This window comes from Argopecten irradians, chromosome 16, assembly GCF_041381155.1.
Source record: "Argopecten irradians isolate NY chromosome 16, Ai_NY, whole genome shotgun sequence".
Lineage (NCBI taxonomy): Eukaryota > Metazoa > Mollusca > Bivalvia > Pectinida > Pectinidae > Argopecten > Argopecten irradians.
Genome location: NC_091149.1, coordinates 784,539 through 804,788, shown reverse-complemented (window position 1 = coordinate 804,788; position 20,250 = coordinate 784,539). Strand labels below are relative to the sequence as shown.

Sequence of the window (20,250 nt, the reverse complement as noted above, 5' to 3'; positions counted from 1 at the left end):
CGTCACACTAAACATAACGTAGAGTCTTTGTGTAGACGTCACACTAAACATAACGTAGTCTTTGTGTAGACGTCATACTAAACATAATGTAGTCTTTGTGTAGACGTGATACTAAACATAACGTAGAGTCTTTGTGTAGACGTCACACTAAACATAACGTAGAGTCTTTGTGTAGACGTCATACTAAACATAACGTAGAGTCTTTGTGTAGACGTCACACTAAACATAACGTAGAGTCTTTGTGTAGACCTCATACTAAACATAACGTAGTCTTTGTGTAGACGTCATACTAAACATAACGTAGAGACTTTGTGTAGACGTCACACTAAACATAACGTAGAGTCTTTGTGTAGACGTCACACTAAACATAACGTAGAGTCTTTGTGTAGACGTCACACTAAACATAACGTAGTCTTTGTGTAGACGTCATACTAAACATAACGTAGAGACTTTGTGAAGACGTCATACTAAACATAACGTAGAGTCTTTGTGTACACGTCATACTAAACAAAACGTAGTCTATGTGTAGACGTCACACTAAACATAACGTAGAGTCTTTGTGTACACGTCATACTAAACAAAACGTAGTCTATGTGTAGACGTCATACTAAACATAACGTAGAGTCTTTGTGTACACGTCATACTAAACATAACAGAGTCTTTATGTAGACGTCATACTAAACATAACGTAGAGTCTTTGTGTAGACGTCACACTAAACATAACGTAGAGTCTTTGTGTAGACGTCATACTAAATATAATGTAGTCTTTGTGTAGACGTCACACTAAACATAACGTAGAGTCTTTGTGTAGACGTCATACTAAACAAAACGTAGTCTATGTGTAGACGTGAAACTAAACATAACGTAGAGTCTTTGTGTAGACGTCACACTAAACATAACGTAGAGTCTTTGTGTAGACGTCATACTAAACATAATGTAGTCTTTGTGTAGACGTCACACTAAACATAACGTAGAGTCTTTGTGTAGACGTCATACTAAACATAATGTAGTCTTTGTGTAGACGTCATACTAAACATAACGTAGAGTTTTTGTGTAGACGTCATACTAAACATAATGTAGAGTCTTTGTAATTACATCAAAGAAAAAGACAATCATATTATGAGGATTCGAGGCCTGTTATATGTAAAAATAAACACATAAAAAACGGACAGTTTTCATTCTTGATGCCGGGATCTGTGTATACGCCATTAAAAATTAAAAAGTACACTTCGGTATTTAGTGAAAACAAACAAAACATTTATTGGTGTTTTAAAGTTTAACTCCACTCCATCCTCCCATCCACCTCAACCCCCACCCACCCATCCTCCCCAACCCCTCCCGGCTCCCCCTCTCCAATCCCATCTCATCCATAATATTTTTTGCATAAGTTTATAACTTGCAAGTATATTACTCAATGCATTATCCTACATGAGCTGCGACATTTTCCCTGGTATATTATGGCACCAAATGAACTTTATTCTTGCATAAAAGACATTTAAGTTATTGTGACCTAGTTTTGACAGTAAGTTATATTTTCGAATTGATTTTATTTTCAATATATCAATGCAAAATATTTCATGAAAAATCATTCAAAAATATTATTTGAATGATAAGTCACAAGGGACTCCAACTTGTCCGTAATCATATGTCATATCATCATGTCCTAACCCCGGGATATCTAAAATAAAAAAAATAAATAAAAACAAAACAAAATACTTATCAGTTATGGCCACCACGCAGAGGGCCCGAATTGACACTTCTTTTTTCTAACTAGGAAACCTAAAAAAGCTGATGTTTTATCACGGACATCTTTAAGCATAACATGTTTGTGTAGCGCTGCGGTCAGAATATATTCCTACAAGTAGATTGAGTCTAAAGAGACTTAAATAGTTCGTTGATTGTATAAATCAACCGAAGATGTAAATAAATTCAACCTACCCTGTGTCTTCGATCCCACGGATTAACCGGATATACCCACTGCCAGACGTACGAAAGCGTCATTATACATGTGTTTACATTGATAACTATGACAATTGTGTGCAGCCTGGGTAGATTGTAGTCTGCAGACTGTCTAGATAGAACACGTCCAGTCAAGTGTGAAGCCCTCGGTAACGTAACCATCATAATACACCGATGTCTGGTAAAAGCTCATTACATTTCCTAAACACAAAGTTAAGTTTATCGTTTAGAATTACTCCCGACCCTATTTTTTTCCACTTTTCTACGAAACAGACATTTGTTTAGGCCTAACAGAACATACATGGGATGAATTCACAACATCCCTAGGTTCATTTCACTGCAGTGTGTCGTACTGATAGTCAACTATCTAATTCTCGCTAATTAGGACGACGGCGGGAAACATAAGACGACCCGTGCTATGAAAATCCACGTTTTATTTATTAATTGTTACGAAAACACCATGAATGTAGTATTTACAAAAGGTCTTTTTGGGAATCTACAAAATCATCAATCTCATTGTAGTTGTAAGAATTGTATGACGTTTCGGATAAGTACCTTTAACAACCCGTGCCGATATACGCAAAAGTTAAAACAAGGCGGATTTTTGACGTGCCAAGATGTGAAAAAATAATGTAATTCATTTTCATTTTTTCTGGTATTTAAATGGTGACATTGATGAAAAGTAAATAGAAAGTCTCGCAGATTAAGATCACAGCGTACCATGCTGTATTAATTAAGTCGTCAATAATATCATCGACATCTCAACATTTGACCAGCATACATTCACCCAAACACCAAGTGCCATCAAAAGTTAGCAAGACTCCTTGTGATCCTTAACACATCATCGATTTTCTCCAATTATTCAACGAGAGAGATATATTTGTATCAAGATTTTTTCCAGTTTTATATCTCACGATTAGGATTTTAATCCTTTGTGCCAAGGGATAGGCACATTATCAGAAGACAATCCTACATCTTAAACGTTAGTTGATCGTATTCGATTTCAAAACGAAGATTGTGAACAATATTTTCTATACTGTCCTTTATACGTCAACCTAAGACGGCTCCTTTTTTAATACTATTTTGAAACTTGATAATGATATACCGCTGACAACACAAGACACGAAGCTGATATTAAAAAGTTATATTGCATAACGATTAGTGCTTTGTCAAGGATACCACTACATTTAGTTGAATTTCATAGAATATCTTGTAAAATCATTGTTTCTATAATATGTAATGATAAGATATAAACTAGGAAACTGTTTGCATGATATGATGTTTTAGGATATCATCATTATGTCATGAAATAGTAATCGACATTAATTCATATATGAAAACATTATGACTACACTATGAATACAACTATTCTCGTGCATCGATCAGCTGATTTCAAGCATCACTCCAGTTTCATATCAATAAAAAAAATAATCCCCCACAATATTTTAATGTATAATCTTTAATGTGTTGTTTTTTTATATAGAATCAACTAAGGTTTACTGTAATAAGCCAGCCAAATCTTATTTTAACTATATTTCTTGTTTATCGTTTGTAATTTGAAAAAAGTCAACTGGAAGGCGGAAGCTTGAAAACGCGACGTTGTGGAACGACTTTGTCATTCAGCTGTTCTATTAATCTCGTTTCTTGTCGTATATGGATGTCATATTTCTTTTAATATAATATAAAAACCTTAATAAGTTTTATTTTCATAAATTATTCTAATGTAAATATATGGGTTGAATGTATTTGTCTAATTCATAGCGGCTATGAATAGCTGAAGCTATCTACATATATTGCTTCTGATATCCATTGCCGCTATGAAAATTGAAAAAATACATCCAATCCCTATACATATATATTGGTGTAATGATTTGTCTGTAGTGTTACAATTTAGGGAGAGGGCGTGTATAGCCATGTTGCCTGTTGCCCAATCCCGATTGTCTTTAACATTTAACAATAAAATATTCTGAATTAGAAAAACCTATACCTAAAGTTTTTTTTTTTCTATCTATCGCACTGGACGTCGAGGAAATCAGAACACCACAAGGTAATATAAAAATTTATCTGGACAAACATACCATGGTCTCCCGAAACACGCACCACGCACTTCACACACACAAGACACCACATACACGGGAGGTAGTCCTTACATGACCCTGGCTGTTAATAGGACTTCACACACAAGACACCACATACACGGGAGGTTGTCCTTAAATGACCCTGGCTGTTAATAGTGTTATGGTCTAATTACATTGTTGGCTAAATGTACATGTATGTCGTCGCTTGGCTGCGAGGTAGAACACAGACCATCTTCTTTTCATGTCATAACTTTATTCACTCATTTATTAGAGAGCTCCACATAAGGGGAGACAACACATATGAACTAAAACTCTGAACAGCAGACAAAGGGAGACAACATATCACGATACAATAACATTTACACACGTGGATGGTTCTACAAATATATATATCATATATATAACAATAGGACATTACACATACAAGACACCACATACACGGGAGATAGTCCTTACATGACCCTGGCTGTTAATAGGACTTCACACACACACAAGACACCACATACACGGGAGGTAGTCCTTATATGACCCTGGCTGTTAATAGGACTTCAGACACAAGACACCACATACACGGGAGGTTGTCCTTACATGACCCTGTCTGTTAATAGGACGTTACACACACAAGACACCACATACACGGGAGGTAGTCCTTACATGACCCTGGCTGTTAATAGGACTTCAGACACAAGACACCACATACACGGAAGGTAGTCCTTACATGACCCTGGCTGTTAATAGGACTTCACACACAAGACACCACATACACGGGAGGTAGTCCTTACATGACCCTGGCTGTTAATAGGACTTCACACACACACAAGACACCACATACACGGGAGGTAGTCCTTACATGACCCTGGCTGTTAATAGGACGTTACACACACAAGACACCACATACACGGGAGGTTGTCCTTACATGAACCTGGCTGTTAATAGGACTTCATACACAAGACACCACATACAAGGAAGGTTGTCCTTACATGACCCTAGCTGTTAATAGGACGTTACACACACCAGACACCACATACACGGGAGGTAGTCCTTACCTGACCCTGGCTGTCAATAGGACTTCACACACACAAGACAACACATACACGGGAGGTAGTCCTTACATGACCCTGGCTGTTAATAGGACGTTACACACACAAGACACCACATACACGGGAGGTAGTCCTTACATGACCCTGGCTGTTAATAGGACGTTACACACACAAGACACCACATACACGGGAGGTCCGCTTAACTCACACAGTTTGCAAACAAAGTTTCTTTCATACCCCGATGAAAATGAAAAAAAAAATAGTGACACCAATGCTTAAATATATGAATGTAAAGTCAGACTGTGACTTACTAAACACATATGGTACTATGTTACCGAGACTTTAGTCTACAATATTAAAGGCTTGTCAATATCCAAGGCCAGCTATTGTGTTCAGAATGCTTTATATAGGGGTTGGTCAAGGCACTGATTATCAAGCAGAGCAAACGAAAATGGCTGCTCACTTCCTTAACTACGCCGCTAATCAGGACACGCCTCAGATATAACTACTGGAAACATTCTATTTCATTGTATTCATAAAGTCTCGAAAGCATGTCTGTTATAGATGCTCTACCGCCGACAGAGCATAAATGGTACCCTTCATTTGAAAAATAATTGGTCTATATGTCTAATTAACTCAAAAAATAATATCAAATAATTGATTTTTGCTTTCCGTGCATGCGCAATCAGTACTGCATTCCATATATGTCATAGTGCCACTGATTTTTTTTCGGGATGCAATTAATTATTTTTGATATTTTTATCTGGAAGTAAAATAAGAAGCTCAGACTTTTCAATGGTGGTAATAGTGTAAAGTAAGTAACTTTTGTAACTGAAGAAAAATACTACATCGTCTGCTCCTGTTTTTGATAGAAAAAATTAGCATTTGTCAGCGGTGGAGCATCAGAGCCACCATGACAAATTAAATTAAATGCCAAGATTTGCCTTTAATTAGCTGTTGATGGTGTCTTTGTGCCAGATGCCTTGGCATAAACACAATGCATATTAAGTGTATATACACATGTAAGATATACTGATAGATAATGCATGTTAAGTGTAACACACGTGTAAGATACCCTGACAGATAATGCATGTTAAGTGTATACACACGTGTAAGATATACTGACAGATAATGCATGTTAAGTGTAACACACATGTAAGATATACTGACAGATAATGCATGTTAAGTGTATACACACGTGTAAGATATACTGACAGATAATGCATGTTAAGTGAATACACACGTGTAAGATATACTGACAGATAATGCATGTTAAGTGTATACACACGTGTAAGATATACTGACAGATAATGCATGTTAAGTGTATATACACACGTGTAAGATATACTGACAGATAATGCATGTTAAGTGTATACACACGTGTAAGATATACTGACAGAGAGTTGTGATGCACAGTCTCCATACCTTACCTAGATATAACGACAGTCCTTATATTTTGATGTTTGTCCGACTTTTTTTCATAACCCACATTTTTCTGTCGTCTTGTCAACAGGCTTATAAGACATTTTTTCTAAAAATAACTATAAACCATGGCTAAGAATACGTATTTCCATTTATCTATTTTTTTCTTTTCGTTTACAGGTGCTGGCCGTTAACATTTGTTTTTACTGTCCGGAAAATTTCGATACGTTCCGTATGGCTACCTGCCACCTGATTGAATGTCATAGTGACTTGACATTAGAGCTACGTAGACGGGAAAATAATAAGAAGCGCGTGCATACTTTAACATCACACCCGAACTCTGTAGAGAGGAGGGCAAAACAATACCTGTTATTGACAAGGTCGAAAAAAAATACACATTTCTAAGAGAGATGTTGTACCGAAAGATAGCCCATTCAAGAAAGATATCTAAAGATAATGTTTAAAGATGCGTCACCGCTGACAAATGGTATTTTTTTTCACTATGAAAATCGGGAGCAAACGATTTAGTATTTTTCTTCAGTTATAAAAGTTACTTACTTTACACCATTACCACCATTGAAAAGTTTGAGCTTTTAATTTTACTTCAAGTTAAAAATATGAAAAATAATTAATTGTTTCCCGAAAAAAATCCGTGACACTATATTCTATATGGAATGAAGTACTGATTGCGTATGCACCAAAGGCGAAATAAATTATTTTATATTATTTTTTGTGTTAATTAGGCATATATAAACACGATTAAATACCAGTTATTGTTCAAATGATGAATGTCATTTATGCTCTGTCGGCGGTGGAGCATATAAATACTTTAATACTTTTTGTTGCCCAGGCTTAAATTAATTGAAAAGAACAGTTTTTGCCTGAATTGATCAAAATCAAAATGAATAATCATTCTGCATTGCGTATCGTTTCAATCAGTAATTTGATAATCATATAGAACGCTATATATTGCTATTTAGAAAGAAATATTTGACTTAAAAAGCTGCGTTTCTCAACTCATCAACCAATTTTCCGTACAATCGTCAACCAAGCTGCCGTACAATCACCATCCAAGCCCCCGTACACTTGATTTTTAACAACAAGCAAGCCTCCGTACACAACGTGATTTTCACTTATTTATTTCGTAATCTTCATGACCTCAAATTTGTCATCGGGGCGTGAGATGCTTTCATATGTCGTGAATTAGCCATAGAAAATGAATTCCGTTATCAGGAAAGCATTAAATATCTATATCAGTGATTTATTTTGAACCGTCTTTTTCACTGCGGTACCCCCCTACATGTGACCCTGGATTCCTGTCTATTCCTCAATAAATATATGACGCTGGGGGTTGACAGATCGCATACGGACGCGATATATAATAAGCTTGAACTGGACAATAGTTACAGATACATTAATTACATTAGAATTGTGCAAATATTGTAAAACTTATCCTTGTTGCGACAGGCCTCGCCTCGTCGATACCAATATCCGGTGTACGGGTACCCACAGTGAGGATTTCTTATACCATAAAACAAATCAAAGCTATAGCGGTCTGCTGTTATGACCTGGTTTTTGCCTCCGAATCCGTGTCAACAATTACGGTAAACTATAGTGAATTATCGGTATATTAAAGATTACATTTGAGATTCAACAAAGAAAAAAAAATCTTTTCTGATTATCTAAAATGAGATATACAACTCACATATTAGTTAAATAATTTAAAACCTTGAATGTACTTTGTGCGTTCACTTTAGTGCTAGCCTCATTGACTGTTTTACAATAGATCTAATTGGTCCCTGCAACATACCCCGGATATTGTTAAATATCATTGTTGGCCCTTTACGCCTTTTTAAAAACACGGAAATAACACTGCAAATGAGAGTGAACGCAGTTCACAACATGGCCTTAACTTACAATATAATATATTACTCAAAAGGAGAAAAAGACCAAAGATTGAATCTTGCAGAACCGAAGGCTTTAATCACACCAAATGATAAATGAGAAATGTTTAGAAATACTCTTTCATGTCAATGTAATCACTGTAGTGCAACTAGTACGGCGACGATGTTTTGATCTGTTTCCGGTATCGCTTCGGCGGGTACTAACCATGGCAATGGCTAGTATGGAATAGACCTAATAGGCCATGGGCTAGGAGGGTCCCACATGCAACCCCCCCCCCCCAAACCTTCGGTTGAAAAATGTCAATGTTATGACTATTTTTCAATTTTTAGTCAAATTCGAGATGGCGGCCATCTTGATGACGTCATAACCGGAAGTTCATCCCAACTTATGCAATGTTAACATTTTGATTTGAGATCAGTGGGTCATAAGGGTTCAGAAAAATATTGGTTCGGAGGTTTGGGGGGGGGGAGGGGGTGTATGTGGGACCCTCCTAGCCCATGGCCTATAACTTTAAAATACCATATGAAACAAATGTCAAATATTACCTGTTTGAATGGCGCATGATTTCTTTCATAAGCGTCTCAGGAAAAAGAAGCATGAAATACGTAAAAGGCCGTGAATCCCCGATTGGCATGTTTAACAAACGCGGAACATCATGGAATACAAGACCCCTGTCGGGTTCTGGTGGAAACGCCCGTACCCATGGAACAGCCATCATTACAAGTGGTTGAGAGCAATTATGACGTCACGCTTGTTAATGATGACGTAAATTATACATACTTTTGCGTCATAATTTTGAGATATATAACGTCATTGTACCCAAATTGATACTGTACCCAAATTGATACCGTAATTGAAAAAATACATAAAACATTTGTGTTGTTAAAGTTTACCTAATTTCTCAGTGGTGATACCAAAGATGCATCATTTATTGTTAATTACGCTTCGTTTTACGAAACTATTTCTGTTATTTTCTCTGAAAGATAACTTTGATATTGATAACTCTGTCTGAAACGTGTTAATCCCTAGAAATGTGGCCGTGCGACAATTACTATTTGTACTATAATAGTGTTTTTTTCAAAGCGTAAGGCCTCCTCAAAGAAAATTTTCTTAAATAATGAAATTTAAGATATAAACACTTAACAGAAATAGATAAAATATAGTTGCCACACATTATGTTTTTATTTAGTCATGTTCAAATTGCTCTTTGTATAGCGTTATTTCTCCATCTTAATTTTTACTAAAACTGTTACTAGATTCAAGTATTTTGTAACTTGATTGATTCATAATTATGTTTGTAGGTTTTTTACACTGAAATTTGTTACAATCATTAAAAATAATTGATAGTGGTCTTTTGACATATACACCACATTGGAACTATATAAGCTTAGGTGAATGCCACAGAAAACTGATTTTAAATCATTGAAATATCACACAAGTCATTACGTGGTGTTACAGGGTACCAAATTAGCACAGGTACTGTTAAGAAAACACTTGTACAATTTTTACAGTAAAATGTATAACTGTATTCAGTATAACTTGTTATAATAAACGCAACTGCGTTTCTTTTCTAAAGTAAAATCACAAAAATCTATATAAATTGTTTTTTCTTAATTTTATATATTTTTTCTTGCTGGGTATCAATTTGGGTACACATCATGTGACAAAGCTAGAAATTTCGAGACATGATATTAATCGTTCTAACAATAAAAATAAGCACTGTAATAAGAAAAACAAAGCATCAAAATAAAGTTTGTATGCTCTTTTTGAAACCAAAACAGAAAAAAATGAAGCATACCAAACAACAAATGTCATATAAGAGAAATCTACGTGTATTGGTATCAATTTGGGTACAATGACGTTAGAACGTCAAAATTGTCAACGTCATGTTTCCGTACACTATAAAGACGGATGTATATGTAGCTAGACTACCTTTTATAAACAAGATAAGTGTAAATAACCTTATATGTGAAATCGGCCCCATCGGCCCCCTGGCACTCTGAGACACACGAAATCGGCCCCATCGGCCCCCTGGCACTCTGAGACACACGAAATCGGCCCCATCGGCCCCCTGGCACTCTGAGACACATGTGATCGGCCCCCATCGGCCCCCTGGCACTCAAAAGGTTAAAGCATGATACATGTACATGTACGGGTATTGAAATAATGGTATGATTACAATGTTTTCTACATTTACGTTAGACTGTTCACCAGTGTCTAGAATATCCAAAACATCACTAAAATTTAGCTGGGTAAGTTTTGTCTCTGCGACATGTCTGATTCCTTACTTTCAAACCAGGGGAGATAATCTAGTATAAGAATTTTTGGTTGGGGAAAATCTGAAGGTAATTACAGTGCAATTCTGTGGGTATGATGAAATATATTGTATGTTATCGTATATCATGATCATTTATATATATATATTAAGAAAAAAATATATCAACACGGCATTCCTTTTCGCTAACGTTTTCAGGCCTTTCAGGCCATCTTCAGGCGATTGTTTATTTACTTTAGCTTAGATACAAGATGACGTCATAGTAAATGATGACGTCATAATAGACAATACTCGCAGGGGAGGTAACGGTATTGTCAGTAAATATAGGTACAGGTATCACTATATTATTGAATTATTATAACTAATCAATAATGAACATATTAATGACCATTCAACAATGGTTTAAATAATTTTACAAACATATTTTCTTTGCAGAGTCTGTTTGTAATCCCAGCGTCTCCCATCATGTAAAATGGGAATATAGTAAAATAGCCTTTACCACATGTGTCGAGGTGTGCACTGAGTGGGATTTTCCGAGTTTCTGGTGAGCGTATTTGCTGCTTATGAACTCGGACTCTCTCACTCAGTGCATTTCCTGTTTGTCCTATGTAGAATTCTTTACAAGTGGGACATACAATCACGTAGATAAGGTTTTTGCTTTTGCAACTCAGATAATTATTAGGCGTTACTTTAAAAGTCTTTAAGTCTTTAAAAGAAGATTGGTCCCTTCGTGGATGTAATTGCAGGTCCCACATCGTGTGTCTCCACATTTCGTCACCGAGTAGGTGCATCCCTCTGAATCATTAAATCGTGCACTTGTAAGTATCCTTTTCAAATTTGGCGGCTGTCGCTTACTTTGAAGGATTTCAGATTTCTTGACAAGTTGTTGCATCTTTTGGCTTTGATGTAAGATTGGAATTATGTCTTTTGCCGTTTCTAAGATATTTTGATGACAGGGGTTATGTGTGACCACGAACGGTATATTTTGATTCTCGTGGGTGGACTTTACTTTCCGTAATTCATTAATGGGTATGACTTTAGCCCGGTCAATACTGTTGTTTATTAATTCCATGGGATAATGTTGTTTTCTCAAGAAATATCGGAGTTCATTCAATCTCTTTTCTCGTTTGTCATAGTCGATCACAATTGCACATATAGGTCTGGCGAGGCAGAAAGGTATGTTACGCTTTGTGTGAGTTGGATGACATGACCGAAAATCTAAATATTGGTGCGTATCTGTTGGCTTGTAGTATACATCCGTTAAAATGAATTTTCCCGATTTTTGCACTAAAACATCTATTATTTTTTTCTTAATATCTACTGATGCACAACGTCTTTTAAAAGTTTAAGTATATATATATAGATACAGTCCAACTTGGTCAATACAAACTAGGGTAATACAAACTCGTTTTGGAATTCAACTCCCTTGAAAATTGCATTCAATAACGTTGTACTTATAACCCATGGATGCCTTTGATTAAAACTCGCATGCGAGGAGAAAGAAATTAAGTTGCATTTAAACTGTGAGAATCAGATTACAAATGAGACAACTGATTTATAGATTAAGTACTTAATTTCAGCCGCTAATTTAAAATGACGAACAAAAGTTAAAGACCAGTTATTTGTTCATTTCTGGTAACAATGTTATAAAAATGTATGTAGAAAAACAGAAAGACAACCTTTTTTCTGCCTATATACAGCGTTTTCAGAGAACAAACAGTGTTTTGTCTACCAATTGTCCATGCAAATTTTAAAACATTCGCATTTGAAGTTAATAAAATTACAATGGTCGATACTTATTAAAAATAACCTTCCTTTTGTTTTCGTTCTATTTATCATTCAGCCATGTGATGTATTATGTATCGTGAGAGATTTTTAATTCGATTTCGTCCTTTGGTTTTATCTCTCTATACCTAATCAGGTCGAGTTCACAAATACATGTAATCTGTGTTCGTTGCAAGTCTGCACCTGCGTACATACATCACGGTGTCTCTACTCCTTCAGCAGGCCAAAATACTAGTAATTCAATAATCTTGTGGTAAGAACGCTAAATTCTTAGGAAATGTTCCTCTTTTTGTAGCTTAGTGCTTGGTAGCCATTATATTACATCTAGCCGTTCGATACTTTTTAAAAATGTTGAAATGTTTTGTTTTTTGTTTTAATATTTTTGTTTTTGTTGCTGATTTGTTTAATGGTAGGATATGTTCAACGTTTTTCTGGTTAAAACTTTTTACCCCTGACAGTTACCCACGCTCGTGAAGACGTTAACAGAATCGACAGTGAGATCTCGTTTGGTGAAAATAGATGACATCATACCTAGGCGAGATGACAACAGCCTTGGAAATTCCGCGATTGGGATCAGTAGGGATCTCGAGAGAGTGACATGTCAGCTGAGATGACTATCAAACGCGAAAGTGACGAAGAGATTTAAATCTCAGTCGAGGTGTACGAAACGTTTGAATGACTTTGATGTTTGCCTTTAGTGTATACCTGAAGCTATAGTACGACTCACAAACGACATTTACGGGGAGTTTACACTTGATCGTAATGTCAAGTGTACTCATTACGTGACCTTTACGTAATATGTACCAACCACGTGGCTTTTAGCGTGGTATGTCTAAATATCGGTACAAAAATGCAGATTACAAACATGTGAGCAACAAAAAATAAAAATAGTTCCTTGTATTTATATTTCGAATAATCACTATTTTCAAATTTGGTGTTCCGATAAAAAGGTTATACCATTGGTGTAACATGTACAGCCGGTTAAGTGATGGAATCGTACAACAGTTCGCTCCAATTTGGCGACAAATGTTGTCATGTTCTGTAAGTAAACAAAATATAGTTCCACAATAACATTATTTATTCAATTCATACAATATTTCTTACACATTTTATTTTCTGATATATATCATATTCAGTATATCCAAATATGTCGATCATCAATGACTAAAACAATAATTATGTCAATGTGTATTGACAGAATTGGCGTTTTATTGGATTTTTATTGATAATAGGTCGGTGGTCTTATTCTGAGTACTCCAGCTTTCCTTCTTCGCCATATGCCATGAATTCCTTAAACGCTCCAGATTCGTCATAGATTGTGATCCTCGTGTGTTGGTTAACTGGGACAACAGGCAATAACCGATGCAGTGTAATTATTGAAATTCTCAAAATGTTGGTAAGTTTTCGTGGTGAATAACATATAAAAAGCTGTTCATGATTCGTGAGTTTGAAAAATACGGCACATACATGCAACAAGAATAACAGAGCTTCCGACGACATTGACATAGTGTATTTTGTAAAACCAGTGGTGCCAAAATTAGTTTTGGAATGGGACATGTTGAATAAGAAGCAACTCTATACCTTTGTTAATGACAACATAATGCTAATCTCCTCCAAGTGGTGTTTGGCGTTGCCATGACGATATATCCCACTTCTATAAAGGAACAACGTTTGGTTTACAGTCGTCCCTGTTTGTTTTTAAACTAAAATCTATTATGAGCACATACACCCAAAATGAGTCAGTAATAGATATATAAGCATAAGAGTATCTTGATATAGCATATTTGGTTAAGATGCCAAATATCTGCAGACAATTATTTCATTTTGCGCTAGCTTAATATAAAGGTCGTCAGTAAAGCTGTTATATATATCATATCAATGTAGTTTAATGCTAAGATACATAGTACCAAAGCACAATTTAATGTCAATTGACTTGTTTATCATATTGCAAGCAGCATGCTAACGACAATTTGTTTCGGCCAATCCATAGTTATACCAGGCAGATGAGAAGCTATCTTTGCCGGATCAAACAACCCACAAATACTAGATGCCCCATTCTCTCTAAAGCTCCCTTTGACAAATGTATTGTTATATTATATTAAACACCACATTTTTTAAATTTCCTAATTTACGATAGTTCTGTGAAAGGTGCTCTCTTTAAAAAAAAACCCTTATTTTCCTAAGGTTCTCACCATCAAAATAAACAAGTTTGCTCGAATCAAGATGCGTTTGCCTCTCAGGTGTTTTAAACTCAATCCTAACATGGAATCGAAACTGAAAAAATGGCTTCACATTCAGCGAAGTTAAAAATAAATCAAAAGTCAAAGCACAAAAGTCCAGAGTCAACACTCTAATGCTAAAAGGTCCTTTCACTGCTCGACTGGTTTCGCCTCAGTTACCTCCCTTGTGTGCGCTTCACTGAGTGAGCAAAGCGCAGCCTGGCGGAAAACTAAGGGAAAAGAACCCGTTACCCTTCCGGAGTAATATCATAATCATTACTAGGGATATATCCGACCACACAGTAGCTTTCCTTTCTAAAAGTAAGTAAGTGACAAGATCAAAATGTTCCTCCCAAGCTGTCGATTTGTAGACTACGACCACGCCCTCTGTACAAATGACCTCAAATTAAAATCTACACAGGGGTAAATTTGGCGGGAGTCGTGTTATGGTCCTCATCACTCACCCTGCAGGTAGAGCAGCTTACTCCGTAACTACAACGACTTTGCCAATTACATTATCTCTCAAAACGAATCCATACCACATAGCACCATCCTGTTATCACCAGTCGTACTTTACATTCATTTTCTTTAATTTACCTTGTAGTTAAATATACTGGATGTCAAAAAAAATCTTAAACACCAGATTGCAGTTTTAAATTGAATCTCCTTTGTACATTACACAGCTATTAAGTTATTTTAGTGGTTTGTATGGCTCTGGTTTAATATTTCATACCATGTGCCTCATTAGCCATTTGTATCATTAGCCATGCTCTCCAGTACACCGTTTGTACTATGACACGAGGTGTTGACAGAGCGCCAAAATAGATTTAACTTGATGCAGGTCGTAAAATGGTATTTTCGTCTCTATACCAATCGCGACATCTCGGAGTAATTTCCGTGAATCTTCGGAAATATATCACCTCGAGTGCATGCATGGACGGGCACGTGGTATGTTCACGTGGTGTGTACGTCATATTCCAAAATGGCTACGCCCATGAATTGGCATGAAGTCAACACGAAAGAAAGCAGTACGTTTTTGTTTGATGTGTTCTAGCACAACAAAGCGTCTGTATAATGTACTGAACCAGAAATACAAATCTGAAGATGTTTGTGATAAGCTAGAGATGGGACATGCAGTTCCGAAGACCACGCGAAACAGGTGAATATATGGGATTCTTGTTTGAATTAAAACCTGAAGAATGAAGTATAATTATTTTGTTAAGTGTTCTAAATATGCAGTTCGTGTACACTATATACAGATATGTTTATGCTATTATTAGTTAAAAGTGCTTGTAATTTATTTATTTATCAATGTAATAAGTGATTGAAAAGACATAAATTGATAATTTATTGCATATTGATGTTAAATTCTTTTTCAGAAGGAGAGAATTGACTTCACAATCTGAATCACAAAGACGGTATAGAATTGAGATCGTATATTCCTTGGGTGATCCATATACACTTAACAGAGGACTAACAGTATGGCACACATAAAGTACCAGTACCACTTCAAAATGATTATGTAAATTTTAAATCCATGGTAAATCTCTATTGCATTAATGCACAAGAAAAAATCTTCTTGTTTTGATAAATATATTATGTAAATGAATTATAATCGAATGAAGTAGAGCCATGACAGAGATACAATTATGCTGTACAGTATAGTTATATAATATTGTATGTGAATATCTTCATTTCATCGGTTATAATGCTGCATAATGTATTCCTAAGAGTAAGATACATGCAACATGCAAATACCCGAACAAAAAATAGATGCACAGGGGTTTGACATTCTGCTAATAATATATACATGTATATATATACTGTATTGTATGTATTATTGCATTCATGTATGGAACATTTATAAGTTTACATTATCTTTTATTCAATCTTCAAGTCTAATACTGTTTTAATATCTGGATCATCACAAAATGTAACTTTATGTTTCAAATACTGTTGATGGTATTTGTGTTTTGCAGGCCTATAAAGATCGACATATGGTAAGGCCATTACTTATCACTTCAAAATATGGGATGTCATTGATGCGCCATGCATACAAAACTACGAGGAGACATTACCTTATCCAGCGAAACATGAATATTGCATAATGGAGGAAATTCTGGATGTACATGAATGCCTATATAGATGTGCATGTATATATATATTGTTTCTTGAAAAAGTGTACGCAAACCTTATTTTTTTCCATTATGTATTATTTTCTTAACAAGCATTTGAAATGATCTGAGCCGAGTTAAGTGATTCAAATGTCTGGTTTAGGTTTTAATGACTAAGTCAGAATTATTTTGAATTGTTATAATAAGATCATTTCTTTGATCAAGAACAGCTACAGTTTTCCCCAAGTATGTCTATTTTGCAGATATTTGCTTCCATTAATATTACAAAATACATACTACTTAATATGAATAAAATGCATGAAGATTCTTTGTGACGAAGAAGTGTAAAGTGCAATGCAACAGTAAAATATACATCTTGAAATATTTATGCTTTTACTGATCAATGGTTTACCAGTATTGATTTTCTCTTTCCAGGAAAAGTTATCAAAAGATACCACTGAATGCCATGAGAGCAGTTTGTTTTGGATATGACAGCACATAGCATAAGATAAATGGAAAAAAACACAAGTTGGATTCCCTTGTCATCGTAACAACCTTTTAATACACCTATGTGTGTCGCAAAAAGTGGCCCTACCAATCTTGGATATTGTAAAATAACTGCCACTAAAACATATACCACTTCATCAGACTTTTTAGTAACCTCATTGACTTAGAGATTTCACTATTCAATAGAACACCAATCACCAAATTGATAAGTAAATAAAAAAAGGTATTAAAATCAAAGATTCTTATTTCTTTTAAGGTAATTTTTCATACTGGGTACAACCTACATAGTAATAAATGGAAAATCAAAAATATTTACTTTTCTTGTCCAAGTATTTTTATTTGATATAAATATGTACTGTATGTATAGTTTCCCTTTAAGCCAAGTCCTGGTATACATTTAAAAAAAGACATTAAAATTATGTATTAAGTAATAAAAAGCTGTGGTGTGACGTGATTTAATTACCTATAATCCGGTACTCCTGTTTATTCTTTAGAGAAAAAAAAACCAACAAACTACAAGACATTTTATTGGAGTTGCATTGCATGTGACTGGGTGCGTGGTTAAGATCTGACAAAATACAACAAGACACTCAAGGTCACAGAGTTTGAATCCCATTTGTGGCAATTTTCCTGTATTAATGCTGGGGTTTTTGTTTTTCTCTAGGTACTCTAGATTTCTTTGATCCTGGCTATTAAACATGCTAATCAAACCACACCAAGCAACAAAGTATCTGTTTTCTTTTTCACACTCACCAAAAAACCCTAACCAAAGACGTGAAGTCAGAATTCAGTATTAAAATCAAAATGGTTCTTCTTGCACCAAGATGTATTGGAACCCAGGTATAATGAAATCATCACCAAAGAATGGAGTACATTCTGTACATGTAAATCATTCCAATATGATTTGAAACATTTAAACAATTTAGATTTTTATACTTGATATTTTGGTGGATTTTGACTTAAGTTTTTGCATGTGTATCTGCCTTAGCACTATCTCTAGCTGCTTATAATTTATAAACCACCTTAAGACCTTAAGTGTCTAAAATGGATATTTATAACACAATTTGGTCTGTGTATAAAGTGTAAAGATCTATATTATAAATAAGTTTGACAATAGTTATCAAATGCACACTCAGTACATTAGATGTGTTCACTAGTAAATAGATTACTTTTGCATTTAAACATTTTGAGGCAGAGTGGTCAAGGTGTTCCAACATTACCACTACTCCTTCACCCCTGGGTTTCAATTTTGAACCCTAATAGGAAAGCTACCAATGTACTGATCATCGGTTTATTGATTTTCTCTGGATAATTCAGCTTCCTCCAACTAAACATGGTACAAGGTAATCTCACCAAGGTACAATTTAATAGGCAGTAGAGATCTTTGCAAATGCTCACATAGGATAAGAAAAAGAATCATTCCCTCTCTTTTGGTTGAGACAGGAGATCTCAACCCTCGGGATAAGATTATTATACTTTTTGTTTGACAACTTAAGAATCTTACTCCTTGGTTTGTCATTATCCTGTCTTAGCCCAAAGGGGCTTTATCATTCTTTTAATTTTAGATTTTCAACCTATATATTGTTTGTGTGATATATTGGTTCTTTGGTAGTAAGCACTAACGTTGTGTTGGAAACATAATACTGTATAATAAGTCCTAGGCCAATCAAATATAAACTAGAGATCCTTGGATAGTCTGAAAAGGGTGTCCTCTACCAGATGTGAGGGAAACTTCTATAGGTAGGGTCTTTAAGTCCAAAATCATATCTTATCATCTTATGAAGTTTTGAAATATTAAGTTTGGGGAGTCTAATTGATACATAACAGTCGTCGGTGCTCGCTTATTTATATATACCTTCTAATATTGGAAAATACAGAAAAAACACGGTTATAATTAACCTCTGGAAAACAACAAAACAACTTTGTTAAACAAACATACTTTCAATAGTTTGTTATATGCACATGGCGGTGGCCGAGTGGTTAAGATGTCTGTGACTTAATACCATTCTTAAAGCCATAGTTATAAGTTATGATCAACCACAACATGTGGTCATATATATACATCCGTAAATGAGTACGTGGCATCTTCCAGTTATAGGAAATAAAACAAGTGTGGAAAGTGTATACGTACTTGTCCACAAATAGATTCATATTCATAATGAATGGGCAGAAGAATTCAATCCATTCTCTTATTTTAAACCCATTCATCTTTATTTCTTCAGTTCACAAATTCAGATATCTGAATTAACAATACTCTTAAATAAATTCATATGAAGTACAAATATCTATATTTATTGCTATAATTATATAATATACAGATGTTATTTACTGGTATGAATACAAATATCTGTATTAAATTACAGATATCTGTAAAATACAGAGAGAATTGTTACATTTCTAAATTCAAAGACATATGTATTTACAATAAATTGAAGATGTCTGTAATTAAAATATAGATATCCATATTAAATAGGTATAAATATGCCATAGTACCTGACAATAAAAGTTATTTGATTAAAAGAATTGATGGTGGTCTGCAGTGGATCCTTTTACATATTATGCTTTCATGCTGATAGCTCTACACGAGGGTTTACTATAGCTGATATTATATCCACCTCTGGACTATCTCATAGTTATAGCTATTGAAGTTGATCATTACTACATAAGACTAGTAAGCTTATAGCCATAGTATCCTAATAACTTTGGTATCCATCTACATGTATATATGCCCTATGTTTCCAGTGTGTTCTATGTCTCTACATTGAAATATTGACTGATTGGAGTTTAGTCTGCAATTATCTGTAGATAAGGAAATAGAAATGTATTTAACAGGTGACATGACAAAACTATAAAACATAAAGAAACGTTTGTATGGTCACTTTAATGTTTGCAATTTCAAATCTATGAATAATCACATAAGCGTGTTATATCAATTTCACAGACATC

At 34.9% G+C, this 20,250-nt stretch overlaps 1 protein-coding gene across 3 annotated transcripts in view; it reads right to left on the bottom strand.

Moving 5' to 3' along the window:
* LOC138310644 (cardioacceleratory peptide receptor-like) overlaps positions 1-20,250 on the bottom strand; it is a 191,362-nt gene that overhangs the window by 133,367 nt on the left and 37,745 nt on the right. The window contains exon 1 of one of the 3 annotated variants that reach the window (XM_069251925.1): positions 1,939-2,098. The exons of 1 other annotated variant lie outside the window; for it this stretch is intronic. The gene's annotated coding sequence lies outside the window, so the exon portion shown is untranslated. Of the gene's footprint in view, positions 1-1,938; positions 2,099-20,250 lie in introns of those variants that run through there. One more of the 3 variants, XM_069251928.1, reaches the window with a different exon arrangement.